At 41.6% G+C, this 13876-nt stretch overlaps 1 protein-coding gene across 7 annotated transcripts in view; it reads left to right on the top strand.

Moving 5' to 3' along the window:
* The first annotated feature begins 6633 nt into the window (after positions 1–6633).
* MBNL3 (muscleblind like splicing regulator 3) overlaps positions 6634–13876 on the top strand; it is a 115070-nt gene continuing 107827 nt past the window's right edge. For 5 of the 7 annotated variants that reach the window (XR_009500357.1, XR_009500356.1, XM_059911764.1 and 2 more), the window contains exon 1: positions 7407–7697. The gene's annotated coding sequence lies outside the window, so the exon portion shown is untranslated. Of the gene's footprint in view, positions 6726–7134; positions 7153–7406; positions 7698–13876 lie in introns of those variants that run through there. The other 2 variants (XM_059911757.1, XM_059911759.1) reach the window with 2 other exon arrangements.

Here is a 13876-nt window from a genome sequence, read left to right as displayed (position 1 = left end):
GAGGCACAAAAAAAGCTAAGGAGAATAAAAAGAAAAAAGGTGGAGTAAAGGGGGTGATAGAAGAGAAAAAGAGAGAGAGTTGAAATAGAGGGAAATGAAGAAAGAGACAGAGGGCCAGAGAAATATTCATAGAAGGTAAAAGAACAGACATTGAGAAATGCAGGGAAAGGCAGAAAGAAATGGCAGAAGGTGAGAAAAACAGAAGCAGTTTATTTGAAATAGAAGTCAAATATTTCTCCAATTTAATAGTGTTTTTATTAGCTTGCCAAAATAATAAAATTTTTAAAATTTCCCCAGTTTTATTAGCTTTTAAAAAACCTAGATATAAATCTTTGGGCTCTCCTGATCATTACCCTTATGAATACTCATGGATACAATTAAAGTGAAAATCTCATCTTGCAGTGTAACCTTCTATTAATGTTATTTCCTGTACAATTTTTTGTTTTTCTACAGTGCTTAAATAATTTCGTTGTATTAATATATAATAAATAGCTCAATCATTCCCCTATTCTTGGATAGTTAGGTTGCTTCAAGGCTTTTGGTATTCAAACTAAGGCTGATTTTTTCTTCTTCTGTTGAATTATTACCTTAGAGTAACTTCCCAGGATTGGGATTCCTAGTTCGAGGACTATGAACATTTCTATGACTGTTGACCTAATTTGCAAGGCCATCAGCAACTTGAATGAGCCTATTCTTCTGAAGCCTGTAGATTATTGGGTTTTATAAATTGTTATTTGGGGCAATTAAATTCAGTATCAAATGGTGTCTCCTAGTTAGAACAATATAGATTTCTTCTAGGGTGATGATGTTCCTTGACCATTTATCCCTTGGGGATCTGATAATTGTCTTGTACCTGTATAGCACCTCTGTCTACAGTTTAGATGCTAGTCATATATCTATGATCTTCCTAGCATTTCCACCATTTAATCTTAGTTTTGATAATGGTTTTACATTTTTGTATTATGTTGTACTCTCTGACCAGTCTTTTCTTTGCAGTGTTTTCTATTACTTCAAAACTTTTAAAATTCCTATAGTTAAGTTAAATACTCTAGTCAATTCCTAATTTTTAAAATTTTCTTTAAATGCTTAATTTTTTATTTCATGTAGAAAGAATCATTATATATGGTAAGAGATAAAGCCTTATGTTAATTCCTCTCCATATCCATGACCAGTTACCCCAGGTGAATTTACTTCATAATGGGTACTTTCCCACTGTTTTGTTATGCTTTGTTCATCACACATTCAATTCTTACATTTATTAGAGCCTTTTCGTGGTCTCACTTTCGTGTTCACTGATCGATATTTCTGATTTGCATCTGAATTCTGACATTTCAACTAGTGTTAATTTATAGCACATTCTAATATTTGATAATTCTTTTAGACTTTTGTTTCTCTAGGATAGTCATGCACGATTGTTACTACAAATGAATGTGGTATCTTTTTTGAAATAGGAGATAGTTTCATTTGAATTGTCTACATCTATAAATCAATCTGTGAAGAAGTATTAGCTTCACACTATCGGTCTTCCCATTCAGAAATGTAGCATGACTTTACATTTATCCATATTTTTATTTCTGCCATTAAGTTTTCATATTATTTCTTTTTCTCACACTTATTTCCAAATACTTTAGTGTTTTTGCTTTATTGAAATGAGTTACCTTTTCTCCTTTTTGCCTTACTGATAAATATTTTAATGTGCTGAACTCTGTAGTTTTGTCTAATCACTTGAAGTTAGTTCTGTGGCTTTTCTAGGTATATACTAATGTTATCTAAAAATTCTCTATCTTTAATTTCTTCCTTTCCAATATTTACTTCTAATTTATTTTCATACCTTATTACCAAAACAAGAATTTCCAGAAACACTAAGCTTATACATGAATAAAAGCTCCCTTATTTAGGTTCAGTTTATAGGAAATGACTTTTTGTTTTTCTAATAGGCAGATTAATTCTTTATCATCCTTTATCATGTTAAAGAGGTAGTTCACTATTCCTATATTTAAAAGATGTCAACTATAATAAGGAGTTGGATTTTATCAAACGCCTTTTTTTTAACATCTTTATTGGAGTATAATTGCTTTACAATGGTGTGTTAGTTTCTGCTTTATAACAAAGTGAATCAGCTATACATATACATATACATATATCCCCATATCTCTTCCCTCTTGCGTCTCCCTCCCACCCTCCCTATCCCACCCCTCTAGGTGGTCACAAAGCACCGAGCTGATCTCCCTGTGCTATGCGGCTGCTTCCCACTAGCTATCTCTTTTACATTTGGTAGTGTATATATGTCCATGCCGCTCTCTCACTTCGTCCCAGCTTACCCTTCCGCCTCCCTGGGTCCTCAAGTCCATTCTCTACATCTTCGTCTTTATTTCTGTCCTGCCCCTAGGTTCGTCAGAACCATTTTTTTTTAGATTCCATATAAATGTGTTAGCATACGGTTCAAATGCCTTTTTGGCATTTACTGAGATGACCATACATTTTTTCCATAATATTGATATTTTTGACTAAATCATCTTTACATTTCTGGGATAAACAATATTTGATCAAGGCTTAAAATTATTTTAGTAAGTTTCTATATTTTATTGGCATCATTTTGATTAAAATGCCCATATCAGTGAGAGGCAGTATGGCATAGCAAGTGTCTGAGTTCAAATCCAACTGGACCCCATAATCACTTAATTCAGTACTGGGTAGTAATTAAAAGCATGGGCCCTGTCATCAGAGACAACTAACTTTGAATCCTGGTTCTGCCACTTAATAGCTTTGCTACTTCGTTACTTTGGATGAGCCTCACTTTCCTGTTCTTAACATGGGGACATAATGATATTTACCTTATAGAGGTTACTGTGAGGATCAAATGAGCTAACTTGTGAAAAATGCTTAGTACAGTGGCTGGCATGGAGTAGTTCCATAGTAAATGGCTGCTATTATAAAGATCATATGCCTAAGTGATAATAAGCCATGTTTTTCTTTTTTATATCGTTCTCATCTTTTGAATCTATTCTTACGTTTTTGTATCATTTTTATCTCTATCATTCTTACCACATTTCCCTCTGAAGAGAATTTTAAGAAATATACCATACGTTTCAGTACTCAAGGATAATTTGTATAACATACCCTTCAAAGGCTTGGGGAAGAAAATCACCTTATAAATCCATCTGGCCTGGGTGTGTTTTGGAGCGTGTGATTCTTTAATATTTCTCCTATTTTCTTCTGCGTTTATTAGAACGTATTCAGATAATTCTGACAGTTTTGTCCAAGTGAAAGAAAAATATGAATTTCAGAAATTTTCTTTGCAGCCTGAGAATGTTGATCTAGTTATTATCTATGTTTGCAATGATTTCAGGATGCAACTAGTTATTGGATGGCCTCATCACTCCTTCTGTAAGAAGTACAGTCTGCATCATTTTACAAAGGGGTTACCTTGGAAGCGGACATTTATTTGACTGTCTAAACCTTTTTAACAACGAGAGTCTGCTGTCTTTTTTTCCTGTTTATCTAATCAGAACCTTTGTGTGAACCCCAACCCCCCAATTCCCAGCTCTGAATGGAAAATGGAAAAGGCTTGTCAGAAATGGATGAATGATCAGTGTCTATAGCCCTTCAACCACCCTTAAATAGCCAGAGGCTTCTGTATGGAGTGGCCACAAATGGTGTCGTGGGGCTGCAGGCTGTGGAGCCATTGCTAGAACAGCAGCAGCAAACAGGACTATTTGCTAATGACATTAGGTGGTGACAATAATTCCACAGGTTCAAAAGAGAAAGAAGGTGCTTCACATTTTTGTGCATAGCACGACCCTGCCCGCATGTCCAATACTGTAGCATCAGTTGACCATCTTTGAAAAAGAATAACAAATGAGTTATGTGCCTTCGCAGAGGAGTAAAAACATAATTCTGGTAGAATAAGTTGAGAGTTCAAAAATCCCTCAAAATCATGGGGCACTGATATCTGAGAGAGTTTTACTTTTCATCATCTTTAAAAACACAGCAACATTTGTTTGGTGGTGGATTACAATAATCCTTTTGTTACTAAACCATTACATAACTTTTAGAATTCTTTCCTGCATCCATCCAAGTTAATTAGATTTACTGGAAGAACAGGCCACTTGAGAGGCTGCTACATCCTTACCTACAGTCTTAGCTTTACATCTGTATGTGTGTTAAGACATAACGGAGAGTACATTCCCTAAGCGTATTTAAATGTTTGCTTACCTGCTCTATTTGACTGGCTGCAGGGAGAGGGACAGGAGTGAAAATTTAAATCCAAGTAATGTGAAGCACTGACCTTTGAAGATCCATTAGGAGCAGTGGTTCTGAGGGAGCCCAAAATGCAACGAGAGAAGTGTAAGTTATTCAGAGACTATAATGCACATACATTGTTTTAAGAACTCATCTAGTGGATCAGTGAGTACACAACTTGATTTTTCCTGGGTCGTGCCCCCAATCACACCGAAGGAAAAGAGAAGAAAAGAAAACGTTGTCTAGCTCTACCCACTCCACTAAAGTGGAAACTAATTCCAAGGTGAGTCTACCCCAGAGAGCAAATGGGCCCTTTTAAAATGCTGAGGGGAGGGGACAGCAATTTCCTACTGCCTTTGAAAACACTCCCTAATGATCTGGTGGCATGGAAATGTGCCTGGCTTCATTTGTCACACCACCCTGGATTCAAGGAGGACAATTTACCAGGCTCAAATTTGTTTATAAGGTTGTTCTCCCCTTCAGTGTGGAAAAGAGAGAATAATAAAATCTCATTTGCAACTTTCACTGGTCAGAAATTTCCAGCAAGAGACAGTGTTGAAGCTGTGCTATGTCGAGAACCAGCAAACTGACCTACTTGTGACCTGAAATTTATGATAAAACAATTATTTCAGCCATGCAATAACAATAAAATCAAGCCAGCTTGTGTGGGATTAGGGAAAGCCAGAGTGTCCCACAGGAGATGTGGTTTGCCACGGTGGGCAGAGGTAAGGGAATCGGTGTTGACCCAAGTTATGTTTAGCATGAAGACTCCCTTGTTGACTCGCTGTGATAACAGTTCCTCATTTGTTAGATCATTGGGTATAAAGTTATATAATTCAGCCTTGCCCTTCTCTCCAGCCTACTGTGGTAGCCAACACCTCTTACTTTTAGCTATGGCAGTTCCTGGACTGCAAAAGCCATTTCCTATATGTCAGTCAACTTTGACTTTTAGAGTAGGGCAGGTCATTTGGCAAGTTGGAAGGGAGGTGGGGAAAGGTGGTTAGGAATGAAAGTGTCTTTTTTCCCTTTTTTCAGATAACTAGAAACTCCTGCCTTCTGTTTGACTTATGCTAGGATTCTACCCAGTATTACAAACCTATCAGACACCGCCCCTGCACGTTGTCCTGATAACTTTCACAGTGTTTGTCAGATGCCACAGAGGGTTTTTCTCAATTATTTAAAGAGCAGTTTGTGCCAGTGTTCTCCTTCCAACCATTATGATCCTGCTCCTATTATCCCACATTTAACAGTGATTGATTTCTTGCCTAATATTAGCTGGAGAATTCTATTTGGATCAGTCGGGCAGAATTTTTTAAAACGTAATGAGCCTGAGAATTCACTCCACTCTTCTCACTGCTGCTTAAATATCTCCTGCGATGTTTTTGCACTTTCTGCAGAGCATGTAGAACTCTGTACTGGGGTGAAGCAGTTCATTGCAGGAAAGCAGCCCATGAATTGCTATGAGCTTGTCACTGAGGATCCTGCATATGTGTGTGTTTTCAGCTACAACTGTCCTCCTAAGATTAAATAAAAGCATGCGTTTATTATTGTGGGGCTCCAATTAAGGGACAGCTGGTGTTCCTATTACACTTGCATTAAATCGAAACTTGTAATTTAGCTATCCAGATGTACATTATTTTAAGTCAAAATATATAATTGCATTTGCTTTGTCCATTTGTCATTCAAAAGTATCTGGTACCCTACCTTAGGGTTCCTCCTACCCTTCAAACTCCGTTAAAGAGGGGGAACTATTCGCACAGATCAAAGATTCCCTTTCTGAGGTTAGCGTCTTAAAGGGAAATAAAGGATTTATAGAAGGGACAAGACCCAGGAAGGCAGCTGGTGAGTATTGGTGAGTATATATATATATATATATATATTTTTTTTTTGCCTTCAGTGGGCCGACATATTTATTGACTAAGGTCATTTTTGGAATTACCTATTTCACCTTACCTGTATCCGAAGTGACTATAAAAGTACAGCTTTGAACCACACTGCATTTCTCATTGGCACTTCTGTTCCTGCAGCTCTAGAAACTTTGCTGCCTCCCTCCCCCGCCCCCTCCGGGGCTGTGTGCAAGCTCTGTTTGTTCTCGCTTTTGTAAAACCTGAGCCTTATGATTTGTCCCCCCTCCCCTTCCCTTAACAATGAAATAACAAAAAGCCTTTGCAGCGGGGGCTGGGCCGGCGGGTTGGGGGGAAAAGGCGCCACACCCCCTGAGAATAAAGCCCGCGCTTCGCTCCGGGAGAACCGTGCACGAATGAACGAACCACACAAAGAATATATTTGGCGACGGAACAGCGCCCTACAGGAAGAAAGTGCCCGCACTCAGAGCGGGATCCGGCGCGCGACTTTTTGGCGGTCTCCGGGAGCAGCGAGAAGGAGGCGGAGGACAGAGAGTCCCGGCCTGGGCGCGGGAGCGGGGGCGGCACACAGCCCCATTCCCACGGGTCCGGGGCTGGGAGCGGCGCGCGCCGGGCTAGGTGAGGTCGTCGTCGGCGGCGGCGGGGCCGGTGCGGGGTGTGCCACGCTACCTGGCCGGGCGGGGCGGGGCGGGGCGGGGCCGGGCGGCCGAGGGCGGCAGCGCGCCGCCTCGCAGCCCGGCAGCGCCCGCGCGCCACTCCACTGCCCGGCGGAGTTTGGCGGGAGTTGCCGTTGGGGCGCCCGAAGCCCCCTCGCCGGCGCCATGCCCTCGGCGCGCGGCGCGTGTGCCGGGCGCGGGGCACGGCGAGGGCCTGCCCGCCGCAGGGGCCTGGGCAGCTGGGTCGGCGGGCGCTGCCGGGGGCCGGCCGGCGGAGGGCACGCCTTTGGCTGCGGCCGGGCGGGGTTTGGACCGGGGTTGCCATGGCAGCCGCTCGCCCGGCCCGGAGCCCCACGCCCGCCTGCCGTTGGGGAGCCGGGGAGCTCTAGGTGTGCTCCAAGTGGACTAAACCAAGCGCTAGGGAGGCGCGGGGAGGGCCGGCCCGGGTTCCGCGCTGTTCCCCGGCCCGCCGGTCGGCCCCGGGGAAGGGCCCCGACGTAGTCGAGTAAAAGAAAATCTTCTGGCCTCTGGGCCCGAAAGGAGGCTCGCCAAAGCACGGGGGGTGGGGGGAAGAGGGGATCCGACGGATTGGCGCCTCCGTCCGCGAGTCCCCGTGTGCGTGTCTCTCGCTTGCCATTTTATACCCCACCGCGGCCGACTCGGAGCCGGGTTGCCCGTCCCAGCCCTGAAGTTCTGTAGGTGGGGCGGGCTTTAATTTGCTTATATCTAATGATTTCAGGAGCCTCGCTTTAAAATGGCGGCATTGAGTATCCACCCCTGCTAGAGGCTCTCCCGGCACCGGGGCCACCTCGCGCAGCGCTGCTTTTGCTTCTGCCGCTAACAGATGGCATGTGCCGCTGTCGCTGCCGCTGCCCCCGCCGCTGCCGCTGAGAGCGGGACCCCTTAGGCTCTGGGTTCGCAGTAGCAGCCGAAGGTAAGGCTGGCGAGGAGTTGGGGTTGGTGAGCGTGGCTGCCTTCCTAGGACGCCGACGAAATCGAATGCCTTTTAAACTTTATTTTTCAAAATGGCAAAGAGAAGGAAAAGTAATCCTGCAACTTTTTGCAATTTTAGGGCTTTGATCTTTCTTCTTATTGTTCTGCTTCCTTCTTTCTTTTTTTCCTTTCTTTTTACTTCTTCTTCCTTTATATATATTGTATATATAACATATATATATAATATATATTTTGTAATTTAAAGGAACTTGCATGGCATATTATCAGCAAATGCTTCTAGCCACTCATTTCCCCGTGGCCATGCGATATCGTGGGCAGTGCCCCAGCTTTCATGCTGAGCCGTGTCTCTTCCCGCTCTGGATCAACACATTTGGGCAGCTTGCTTTTACTACCGGCATCTGAAGGGCCTGAAGGTAGATTTTAGGAGACTGTTGAAAAGGTAACTTTAATTTTCAGCGTTCACACAAATAGCTCTTATGGTCAGAAAATGAAATTAAATCAAGATGAGCAACCCAAGTTAACATTCAGGTGATTCAATTGTGTAGTTTTATCATTAGTAGACCTACTGTGTGTTTTTCTGTCTACTGACTATTGATTGGTATAGATTGATACAACAGTGAGGGTGAATTTATTGTTGCTGTAATTAAGGTAGTGTGTTTTCCAAAAGTTCTTTTTTCTTAGGTGTTCCTTAAATGCTAGTGTTTATGAATTTGGGCATGGATCCCCACAGCTTAGCGCTACACATGTATTGAGTTTCATGGGAAACCATCAATTAAAACAAAACTGTTGCAAGATTTAATTTTGAAATGGTTGATAATTTTTCGCTCTGTTGACTCCCTGGTTTAATGTCTTTGGGTGGTTACTGATATAATGGTTGGAAAGTAGACTGTTGAAATAGCTGTACAAAAGACTAGACATCGGTGTTTAATACAATTGACCTGAGGTTTTTTTTCCCTTTGATGAAAGGCATATTGTCAATGAAGCTCAACAGAGACCTCAGATTTTTCTAGTTACATTCACATTTCCCATTTTGCCTATGAAAATCTAGTCCTTAATGGGTTTTAAAAATAAATTTATTTATTTATTTTTGGCTGAGTTGAGTCTTTGTTGCTGGGCACGGGCTTTCTCTAGTTGCAGCGAGCAGGGGCTACTCTTCGTTGTGGTGCGTGGGCTTCTCATTGCAGTGGCTTCTCTTGTTGCAGAGCTCGGGCTCTAGGCGTGCGGGCTTCAGTAGTTGTGGCTCGCGGGCTCTAGAGCACAGGCTCAGTAGTTGTGGCGCACGGGCTTAGTTGCTCCGTGGCATGTGGGATCTTCCCGCACCAGGGCTCGAACCTGTGTCTCCTGCATTGGCAGGCGGATTCTTAACCACTGCACCACCAGGGAAGCCTTAATGTTTAAATACTTTTAAAAGTTGTTTTAAAAATGTTTCTCAATATGTAATACTTTGGGGGGATGCTTTCATATTTATTGAAACTTCCCTAAACATAGCCTAAAAGGGCTTCTGCCCATAGCCCAGCTGATACTATTCTACCTCTGTCCACTTTCGACTTCTCCCAAAGCAGTAGAAGCTACTTGGCTGGCAGATTCTCCTGTTATTAAATTAAGCAAGCTTCTGGGGAGTGGCGGGGGAAAAGAGATTGTTTTGCACTTATTAGAAATGGTGCAGTTTTGCTGCCCAGGTGCTGTAGTGTGCCTAAAAAGAACTGAACTGTTTACAGTGGAGTTACTATGTAATCCGTTTTCCAGATTATTGTTGGGAGAAGTGTTTGGGGCAGTTCATTGCTTCACATCTGAAAGGAGACTTCCTCCTGCAGGTAGAGAAATAGATACTTGCATTTTTGCAAGAGAGCAGGGGTGACCAAAAGCAATTTCCCCCATTTTTAGTGATTACATCCTTAGATTCCAGCTCATGAAGCTTTGCTTCCTCATGTGCTGCCTTGTTGCTGAATGACTTTGGACCAAATGCATCCTTAAAAAGGGGGTGCCAGGGAGGTGCTAAACCTTGGGCCCAGAACAGACAAGCTGAACTAGTGTCAGAGACATTAGGAAGACATTTTGCCAGTTAAACTTTCTGTGGCTTCATATGGTGATGAGATTGGAGACCTTGTGTGAAAACAAGTGAAGGAGTTTGTCAGAAAAAAAAAATATTTTGAGAATTGATATAGTGCTGGGTTAGGGGTGGTGACTGAATGTTTCGCTCTATTTCTAAGAGCTACTTCATTTCTCTAATTTCCTTCGCTGCTTTAAACCCTCATAATGATTCCCAGGACTATTATAAAGTCCCTTTTTCCCCTCAACTGTCCACTCAAGGCATTTCACAACAGCTGCTTTTTAAGGGGGATGAAACCTGTGATTCTGAGCTGGTATCCGAATTCTCGTTGGTAATCTCCTGAACCTACCTTTTACCTAAGCGATGCTTTGCACAAATTAGGTGCTTAATAAATGTCGAGTTAAAAAGAAAAATGAGTGGTCGGTAAACTCACAGAGGAGCAGATTTCGTGCGCAGCTTTTAATTTAAACAGAAGATTTTCTGTTTTTTGTGAGCTGGCAAGAACCTGAAAATTTGAAGTAATTTAGAACAGCATTCCCCTAATTGCTTGCATTTTATTTGCCTCGTGGGTTCTCTTGCTTCTCAGCGCAGTGCTAGGCACTTGTGTAATTCATCCTTCTGACCAGTAGGTGTATTATTATCTGCCCAGCTCTACCATATGAAAAAGTAATCCCAGCAGCCTGGGGAAGAAAGGTTTTGTCTTTGGAGGCTGCACAGTACTGCACGTGCTGGAACAGTGGCCATATGTGGGCTGCTGTTCAGATGCTGACAATTTTGTTCTCCACCCAACTGTCTTTATATGCGAGACGGAAGGGAAGGAAAGAAGAGAGTGAGAAACCCTAACGTGATGAAGATTTAACTTCCGAAAAATGTCCACTTATCCTGCTTAACAGCACAGTCAATTCAGGAAGGTGGCAGAATTGTTCTTTTTCAAAATAAATCACGTCGTCTGATAGGATTACAAACAGGGATTGGGGCCTAGCAGACAAGAATAAATTACAGTCCGTGTTTGACAAGTAATTTGATCCTGTAATTAAAGTTAGATAATGGTCACTGCCATGTTAAAACTATCAGGTGTCTGAAAGAGCAGTCAAGCTCCACTCCCCTTGACTTCGTTAAGGTGCTTCCATACAGTTGAGTTTTCTTATAACAATGTCTAGTAGGGTGAACAGATGGATTTGTCTCCCATTATAAACGTATGTGATGTCAAGAAAGTAGAAATCAGAAGTTTTGTTTCTTTGGGGGATTTTTCTGCCTCTCCCTACGTGTGACGCAGTTCTCGATTCAAAAAAATAGAAAGAAACCCGTGCCTCAGATAAAATGAAGTGGGCCTTTTTCCTCTAAGAGAATAAACTGTTTGGGAGCAAGTAGTTTAATTGCCAACCAACCCAAAACAAACAAATACAAATTATGATCCAAAAGAAAGCAATTAAATCTGTATTAATGTAGGCTTTTAGATCTTAAGGAATCCAGATGGTCTGTGGCATTCTGCTCTTCCTGAATGGTTATATATTGCCTCAAGACAGCCAAATGACAATGTTGGAGAGGCAACTTCGAGAATTAGAATAAATAAGTTATCAGTTACATTACCAGGTGTTAATGATATCCATGTGACCTAAAAGGGATCAGAAAAGTTTTTTTTTCCAGATCATTCTAGTAAAGACAATATAAAACCATCATTTACTTCTACTTGGTTTTGAATAGAGTGACAGTGTTTTTAAAAGAGTGATGGAGAAATAATGCAATCTGGGAAGAGGGACCTTATTTTTATTTGAGAAATAAAGGTACTCCCAAGTTGTCTGGGCACATGAAAGCACACACATGTGCAAATTAGTCTTCATTTTAGGACAATTTATACAGCCGTGCATTGATTTATTCCTGGAAAATTATGGGAAAAATACCTATTTTTACAGCAATCCTCTGACTCTAAGAATGAAAGAAAAAAAGTTTCTTTTTTTAAAAGCATTCATAATAAATGCTTGTATTACATGATTGCTCTCCGAGGCTCTGTATGTTCAACTCCAGTCAGTTAACTTTCAGAGAAAGGATACATTGATCACAACTCAAGAGGAAACAGAAATGAAAGGAAGCTTGATTTAAGCACGTGTGTGTGTGTGTGTGTGTGTGTGTGTGTGTGTGTATGTAAGTGAATATACATATGAATGTATATAACATGTACATTGTATATAACATGTATGTTGTGTATATTCACATACGTACGTCACACACGTATATATATATATTTTTTTCTCCCTCTATATGTATATGATCCTTTTCAAGAAACTCAAGCGTAGTAACCCCAGAATTCTTTATAATAGCCATGAGAACAAAGTGTTAAGGGGCAAAAAGGAGACCGATGAGAGATTTAGGAATCAATTAGGCACGCTTGTTAAAATATTATGTCCACTCTCAAGTCCTTCCTCCATCAGCATTAAGTTGGCTCATGAGTAGAAGGAGTGCTTTGTTTCTGACGTTAGGCAGGAGTTCGTTTTATGCCCACGCAGTGGGTGAACTTGAGGGCCCCAGAAGTAAAGGGCCTCCAATTGAGAAAGGCAGTCTGGACAGAATTGCAGGAGGTTGGTATTAGACTTCCGGCAGGCTCTGTGATCTCCTTAGGCCGTGGGGGCATCCTAGAGACTGACAGTTTGCTGGATCTTGTTTTCCAGTGTGGATCACTCAAATTAGCTTAAAATTGTCCCCAACAGTTATTTTTTGAATCTCGAGCTTCTTGGCATTGCCCGCAACTGGTGTGGAAATCTGAAAATGGTTTCTAAGGCTTATTCAGGTTTCCTTGAATGTATGAGTAACTCCTTATTAGGCAAGTTCCTGGGTCTCCTTACCTCATATCACCAGTGCCTGGCACATAGTAGGCTCTCAGTAACACTTGGTTAAGTAAATGGGAGAATAGTCTTTCTAACTTGTTCTTTTATTTTATGAACAGCCTTCCTGTGATTTCAGGTAGCATTATCTATTTTTTATTGACAAATTAACACAACAACAAACAGAATATCCTGCTGGAGGCGTTGATAACAGCTCTCTCACAAGTCCAGGGAAAAGCAAGCAATGGCAACCTTTGGGCTGAGACCTCGAGGAGTAACCTGAAATCCAGTTGCTCTTTTTCTGTCACCTGTAGTTGCATTTAGTATATCTCCAGCACATCCTGGAGAAATCAGTCTGCAACAAGAAGTTATATAGAAACAGTCCTTCAAATCATTTCACCAGATAAAAAAAGGAACAAAATCAGAAATACCGTGACTCAGTTGCCTCATGTCATGTATAGTTTAGAAAGTGATGAAGTCAGACAAAACCCAAAAAGGACACTGAGAGCTGTCTCATTTTCAGTCAAACACTGATTGCCCATTTAGAGGGTGAATTTGCATAGGTTTTTATTTACCAAGATACAGGTATGAATAGCGCCTCTTTTTACTGTGTCCAGAAAGCAAGGTCCACACAGTGGAAGAGACAAGAGCTGCCATTTCAGATCCACCACAATCATCTTTTGTGCCCGGAGGACCATCAGTCTTTAGGTACAGCTTTTGTAGTCTCTCCTTATATAGCAGCATGAAGAAACCAAACAAGGGGGTGTTTTTTTTGGGGGGGGGGTGGCCTGTTAGCAAAAAATGAGAGTGAAAGAACCAGAGAGCTTGCATTTCACCTTTTGTTTTTAGTCTTCAACCTTCATGCAGGAAAACAAAACAAAGCAGAACAAAAGCACCATGTACAATATTAGCTTGGGCATATATCCCATAGTATAATTCCTCAGTTTTTTGCTTTACAAACTGAGAAAATGAGATTGTCACCTAATGTTAAGGTGGCTGCTTTATTATGATTGGATTCATGTACTATATAGTGGTTTTTCTGAGTTCTATTTAAAACGTATAGAAACACGCTCAACCAGAGGCATGGCACAGTGGCGGAGATCACATTTCACCTCAGCACCCAACTGGAGTTTGCGTTTGTCCTCTGAAAAGCAGGCATTCAATAAATGGCCCGATTGTGGGTGCTATTTTGTTAAAGAACACGTTGATGTTTCCCCAAATTCTTGCTATCTGTGATAGATGAGGATTCCAAAGAAGAGGAGTGGATTCTTTTCAGAAGTGATTTTGAGA

The sequence above is a fragment of the Balaenoptera ricei genome, chromosome X, assembly GCF_028023285.1.
Source record: "Balaenoptera ricei isolate mBalRic1 chromosome X, mBalRic1.hap2, whole genome shotgun sequence".
Lineage (NCBI taxonomy): Eukaryota > Metazoa > Chordata > Mammalia > Artiodactyla > Balaenopteridae > Balaenoptera > Balaenoptera ricei.
This window is presented reverse-complemented; position numbering and strand designations above follow the sequence as displayed.